General features: G+C 40.2%; 1 protein-coding gene across 1 annotated transcript in view; it reads left to right on the top strand.

Moving 5' to 3' along the window:
* Positions 1-1,689: 1,689 nt before the first annotated feature.
* The window catches only part of rnf19b (ring finger protein 19B), a 52,371-nt gene continuing 47,546 nt past the window's right edge, over positions 1,690-6,514 (top strand). Inside the window, exon 1 of the mRNA XM_075449180.1 lies at positions 1,690-1,941. The gene's annotated coding sequence lies outside the window, so the exon portion shown is untranslated. The remainder of the gene's footprint in view (positions 1,942-6,514) is intronic.

The following is a 6,514-nucleotide window of genomic DNA, read 5'->3' as shown; positions in this document are numbered from 1 at the left end:
CAGTACCTCCGCGGACCCCCTGTTGAAGACCTCTGTAATGATTAGATAATGAGGGGAAGCTGTGAGATGTTTTGGGAAGACCAGTTGTTGCTGCGACTTCTCAGGAAACTCGTTCTGAGAAGCGTTTCCTGCTTTTCACCGTGGGAAAAAGCTCGAGTGAGCGGCCTGACGGCACTTCCTCGTAGCTTTTAGGTTGTAAAAATCTGTGTGTTTAGGCTTCGTTCGGCCTGCGTGATGTTTGCACAGCAGAAGGTTTTCAGGGCTGTTTCAAACCTTCAGCTCGACCTGCTCGATGTGACGTTTTATTTCTCTTTTCTGACCAAAACCACTGATCAGTCGCCACTGAGTTTTTAACCAAACTGACAATTAAAAATAAATTCATACTACATGCTTTAATGAATAAAATATTCCAAAAAGTAAAAGATTCAAGCTCTAATTACCGTGTAAAATGTGACAAATGAATATTTCTGCTTTGTCTATTTAACTGTTTTAATCCCCTGATTTATTTAAGCTTAATTTGACTTTAAAAATGTATTTTTAATTTATTGAATTTCTCTGATTAAATTTTTTTGTATTAACATATTTCACTGAACTAATTTAACTGAATTATTATGTTATTTTATCATATCTGGATGTATTTATTTAGCTGTTATTCCTCTGTTCCTCCTGATTTATTTTTCTGGAGGCTTTTATCCTTCAGTTTGATCATCAGGCTGCTGAGATCCTGTGTTAAAGGTGAAAAATAATGACCTGATATCGTCTCTTTCGAAGTTCTTCTTCTACACTTTGTTGGAATTTATCACGATGAGAAAAAAACCTGTTCAGATAAACTTAAAACTGATGATGATACTAAAGTATTTACATTAGCTGAGTTGTTAAACGTGATAATTAAAGTTATAAGTACTTTTAAATGATTAACTTTCAGTAAAATGATCTGATTTTTAGCAAAATGTTTGTTGAAAATGTAAAAAAAAAAATAGTAATGAAATTTCAGATTTCTCCCTAAAAGAGAAGAAGTTGCATATTTTGATCAATAATATAAACCTCAAATCGGTTTTTGTTTAGCTGGAAAATCTTCTTTAGTATTTTAAATCGACTTTCTTTTTAGTTTGTCTCGATTAAACTTGTGTGAAAGTCTAAATCTCCATAATACTCTAAATTCAACTCCTTCAGAGATAAAAAAAAAAATCAAGCACTTGGTTTGGCCATTAAGGCAATTTACAAGGGAAAAGATCAATTAAGTGAATTTCTTTGTGTTTTTAAAGTGGTTCTGTTTATGTTAAATATTTAGAAACATAAAAAGAAAATTGAGAAATCAACTCAAAACCAAACTTTTTGGACATTTTTATTATTAATTTCACGGATTATTTCTTCAACCGAAGTCAGAGGATGAATAATTTATGTAAACATACATATAGATTTATAATTCTTGGTAGTTATATCTTTGGTAGGTTTCAGATGGATGGATCTTTATCATAAAAATGCCTTTAATGACGTTTTTTCATTATTTAATATTTAATTCAAATCCAGAACAATCAGCTGTCGGATAAAATAGTTCCTATAAATAAAATAATCGCTGCCATAATTACACATTTACCGTACACGAGCCCCTGCAGGGGGGTGACGCCACGGGGTGGGGTTTCCGTAAGGGTTACGGCGTTACGTCACCAGTTAGGGCTTTCCTCTTTGACGTCAGAGGGCGTCGGAGCGGCAGCCAGAGCGCCAGAGGAGACGCGGAGCGAGCTGCGAAGATTATCGCAGAGTTTAATCGGTGCGCTCCCGGAGCGCAGGAAGACCAGAAGGCCAGGAAACCCCCCCGAGCCCGAGAGGACAGAGCCGGCCACCGAGGACCGCCAGCTTCCAGGCAGGAGAGGCGGAGCTGGAAGGGAGCCGCGGCATCTCTCCCAGCCTCTGCGGTGGAACAGATCCGGTCCTGAGCGGGTAAGTGGCCGGGCTGAACCCAGTGGTGCATGAGCGGTTCGGATTAAAACGCTCCTCTCCGTGTCAGAATTACCTGGGTAAACGAGGCAAGGCCTTTGGGAGCGGAGCTGGTATGTTTTCAGGATAATTAGATGCATGACAGTCACAAGTCAGCTGAAATGAAACCACCCAGATATCATTAGAGAGAAGAGCAGGCTGCTCCCAACAGGCAGGATTCATTGTGCATCTGAGAACAATCCTAAACTGTAAAAAACCAGAATGTCCTCAGTTCCATCCAGGAGGTGTGAGAGTTAAAATCCAGCCCCAGCTTTCCCTCTTAAACACTTTCCACTCAGTACACGGTGTCTTCTCCAAGACAGATTACACATGGATCCGAAAAGACAGCTGGCAACCGATCAGATATCAGTTAAAAGATCAGTGAAAAAAGGCTCTGAAACCCTCCTCACAGGGAGATTTTAGGGGTGTCATGTGGGGTGTGGTGACATTATGCCATCATCACGTAACCTGTTGGCTTCCATCATGTAAATGTGCCTGCTGTAAAGATCATTTAGATGTGCAACACTAAAACTGTCCAAATAACAGCAGCTTCAACAGATTTATGTGAGCCAGCGCTGGTTTAGGAACAGGTTGTAGCTCCGTAGATATGATATCAGACGAGTTAAAAAGTGGGTTTTTTAGTGGATTGTTTTGGGTGCTGCAGATGTGACGAACCATCACCTGTCATATAGTTGTGCAGATATGATGAGTTGTTCTTCTAAAGTTTTCTGACTCTTTCTGTAAAACTTCAAATGAGCCTCTGAAACATTTTATTTCTTCGTCTTTTATCTAAAAAGAAACCCTGAAAACCATTTTGAGAGTTTAAACTTTCATGTAAAGCATCGACTTTGTGCGTCCCATCGGGCCTGAGAGGTGAAAGCAACTCGTGTGCTGCATCAGGTCGTTATGGGTTAACGTGATTAGAGCCAGTTGGATGGGAGAGAACATCATGAGCTGACAGAAAAACTGTTTTGATTCCTTGGAAATGAGCTGTGTTTTGATGCAGGCTGAAGTTCACTGACGCCGTAAGAACCAATGAGTTGGCTCCTTTTCTCAAAACAAACAGAAATGAACTGAGTCTTCTTTTCTTTATCGCGATTTGATGCCAACTGTAGTACCTGATCGACAATATATGCTTGGTTGGTGCTTTTGTTTTTTTTTAGTCCAGAGCCTTATAGTTTTATTCCTTCTGATTTTATGTCAGCATATTAGAAGAAGAGCAAACCAAACTAAGTAGCCAAAAGTCCTCAGCCTAAACCTAAACCTCAGCTGTTTAGGTTGTTTGTCCATCCACTGAAATACAAAAAACAACCTGGAAAAACCCCACGAAACCTGCCGCTGTGTCAGAAATGTGGCGTCGGATAACTTCCAGATCTACAGCAGCGTCTTACCTCTAGTTTTTCCTTTTTATTTTCACTCCTTGGTTAGGTTTAGGAAAGAGGATAGTGGACCTGAGCGCTCGTCTCAGTTTGTATGTTCTCCCCGTGTATGCGTCGGTTCTCGCCCAATGACAGCTGGGAAAGGCTCCAGCCCCCCCCGCGACCCTAAAATTGGGTTAAGTGCGTATAGAAAATGGATGGATGGATGTTTAGGTTTGGGAACAGGAGCAACTTGGTAAGGTTTAGGAATTAAAACCACTCGGTTAGTATTTGGAAAAGATCCGGACATCCCTGTGTGATGACATGTAATGGAGCAGACAGCTCCTAGAAGTCGTATATATTTTAAAACGGGTTTCTTGCTGACAACGTTACTCGATGCACCCAAAACCACGGCTAGCAGTCATAAGATTGTTATAAACTTCTTCAAAAAAACCTGCTTGTTGGCTTAATGATGAAATAACTTCATCATAAAACATAATTCAATATACTAGAAATTCCAGATAGACGATGGAAAATGTCTGATGATATTTCTGAATGATCTCACCTGGTTTTTAACATCGTTGGCCTGTCTCTGATCTTCTTATTTTAGGACATTACTTGTAGTTTTACTGGACTTTGTGCGTAAAAATGGTCACGAAAAGGCTGCTTTGCGATCAACAGAAATGGCTCCTACTTTAAACGCTCTGTTCACTGTCGGGAACAGAACCCGGATCAATTTATCCGAATGTTTGAGAACAGATTTACTGACATATTTGGCACCGTCCAAGCCAACTGTGTCAATTAGCTGCTGTCGCATTTCTACGTGAGTAATTCCACAGCCTGACGCACACTGTGGTTATAATACTGATGGTTATATTTATGTTCTGTGTGTAGATTTAAGAAATAAACCCATAGATTCAGAGCTTTGCATTTGGATACATGAGACTTTGCTGCCTTTTGGACTTGTGGAACCTCCTGAATCCATTGTCTTCTTCTGCTGTTGGCTGTTAACCGCTCCGAATACTTGATAACTTCCATCTTTTTCGGGGATTGGTCCTTGACTGCCTTATCATCTATGTTTAGGAGCTTGGTTCTGTCAAAGGAAACTGACCCATGTTGCTGCTGATGTTTTTGCTCCTTGCTCGGTTAGGTTTAGGCAGGAAGTCCGTTTTGGGTCAGGAAAATAAGAAAAAAAAAACAGCTAATTCCTTACAAAGCGTCACATTGACTTGTTTCCATGGTTTCTGGAAACACGGAACATTACATTCTTGACATTGTCCTGTTGTGTTTCCCCTGAATACGACGTTTTGTCCACTAGAGGTTTAAAAAAAGACGTATTTACACACCAACTGAAGTTTTTGGAACAGGTTCAATGTTCTCTCGTGCTTTTTTAAGACATGTTTGACCACTCTGAGCCACCATACACACAAACATCATCATCCAAACTGGCATCTGATGAATTGTTTCAGAAAAAAAGCACGAGTTATTATGGTTTCACCTCATTTTCCCGCCATGGTTCATCCCTCAGACCATAAGACTGTTTAACTCCTTTGGCCTTAGATGGGCTCGAATTAAATTTACTGCTGGGAGAACAACTTATATTTCATGTGCAGTAGCCTTGGTGCAATATTTTAATCAATTAACCAATCAAACTTGATTTGTATAGAACTTTTCATACAAAATATGAAGCACAAAGTGCTCACCCACCCAAGTCCCCAAACCCAGCATACATGTCGACATATAAACACTAATAGTAACTTCAGAACTGAATAAAAGACCATAAAGTGCCTTAAAAACCAGTAAAAGAATCTTAAAATCATTCCGGAAACACATGTAACACACAGTAACATGAGCTCTCTTTCTGGTCTTCGTCAGCAGACGAGCAGCTGAGTTCTGCAGCAGCTGTAATGGATCGATGTTTCTTTTTTTGGAGGCCCAGAAAGAAGATCATTACAGTTATCAATTCAGGAAGAAATTGGAGCATGAATCAGTGTCTCTGCATCGGCCGGAGAGACGAACGGTCGCACTCCGGCGCCATTCTTCAGGCTAGAGAATGTTTCTGATGTAGGATGTAAAACCTAAACCGGAATCAAATATAACTCCGAGGTTCCTCTTTTGATGGGTTTATCGATAGCGACTTCAGTTTTGAATAGAGTTCCTCGCTGTACCTCGAGAAACTCGTTCATGAAGTAACCAGAACATCATGAATGGGGAGAAACCCGGACTGATTACAGCTGTTTTAATCCGTCCAAGAAGGTGAAAGATGTTTGATCCGTCCTTTGCACTGGAAAAAACAAAAGTCTTACCAAGTATATTTGTCTCATTTCTAGTCAAAATATCTCATTACACTTGATATAAGACACAATTGCCTAACAAGTACCATTTCAGCCAGATATAAGGACTTGTTTGAAGACAATACATCTGGAATATCTTGTTAAGTGAAAAAGTCTTGAAAACAAATTGTTTTGAGTCGGATTTCACATGAAACAAGCTTTTTTTTTTTTACATTTGAAGAGGTTTTTAAGCTAATTTCAAGATCACTTTTATCTCAAAAGTCCCAAATATCACATCTTATTTCAAGAAATCTTGACAAGCCGATTTTCACTAGTTCCATTGGCAGATTTTTTTTTTGCTTATTTCAAGCAAAAACGTCTTGTATTTGTTGTTTTTCTTACTTATTTTTGGAGGGGCATTTTTTCCAGTGTGTTGAAGCTTAGGACCAGGACCAGGTAGCTCAGATGCCTTTTTATATTCCATCCCCACTCACATAGCAAGCATCTCAACAAAAGTTGCTTCAGGACAGTAAAGGCTCTGTGGTCCTGGTGGCTCCTCATAACTGTTAATAACAGTTTAATCTATTTAAGATGACAAAGCAGTCTCTCTGACTTGTTTCTCATTTTCTTAAAAGGCCAACTCAGCCAGATTACAGATCCAGTTCCATTTTATAAGGGATATGTGGCAGAGCGGTCAGATTTCTGTCCTCTCGGTCTGTTCGAGCTGTTTCAGAGCCACCATGACCTCATCCAGAGCAGGTTTTAGGTTCCCTTGTCATTACGAGGCTCGGGTTACAGTTGTGTCGCTGCATTGTGCCGCTGTTTCCCCTCTGCAACCTGAATCCTCGCCGTCAGTTCACTACGGTTCCCGCTTACCTCACATGTCCCCGCACAGGCCTCGGCTTG

The sequence above is a fragment of the Odontesthes bonariensis genome, chromosome 18 (assembly GCF_027942865.1).
Source record: "Odontesthes bonariensis isolate fOdoBon6 chromosome 18, fOdoBon6.hap1, whole genome shotgun sequence".
Taxonomy (NCBI): domain Eukaryota; kingdom Metazoa; phylum Chordata; class Actinopteri; order Atheriniformes; family Atherinopsidae; genus Odontesthes; species Odontesthes bonariensis.
This window is presented reverse-complemented; position numbering and strand designations above follow the sequence as displayed.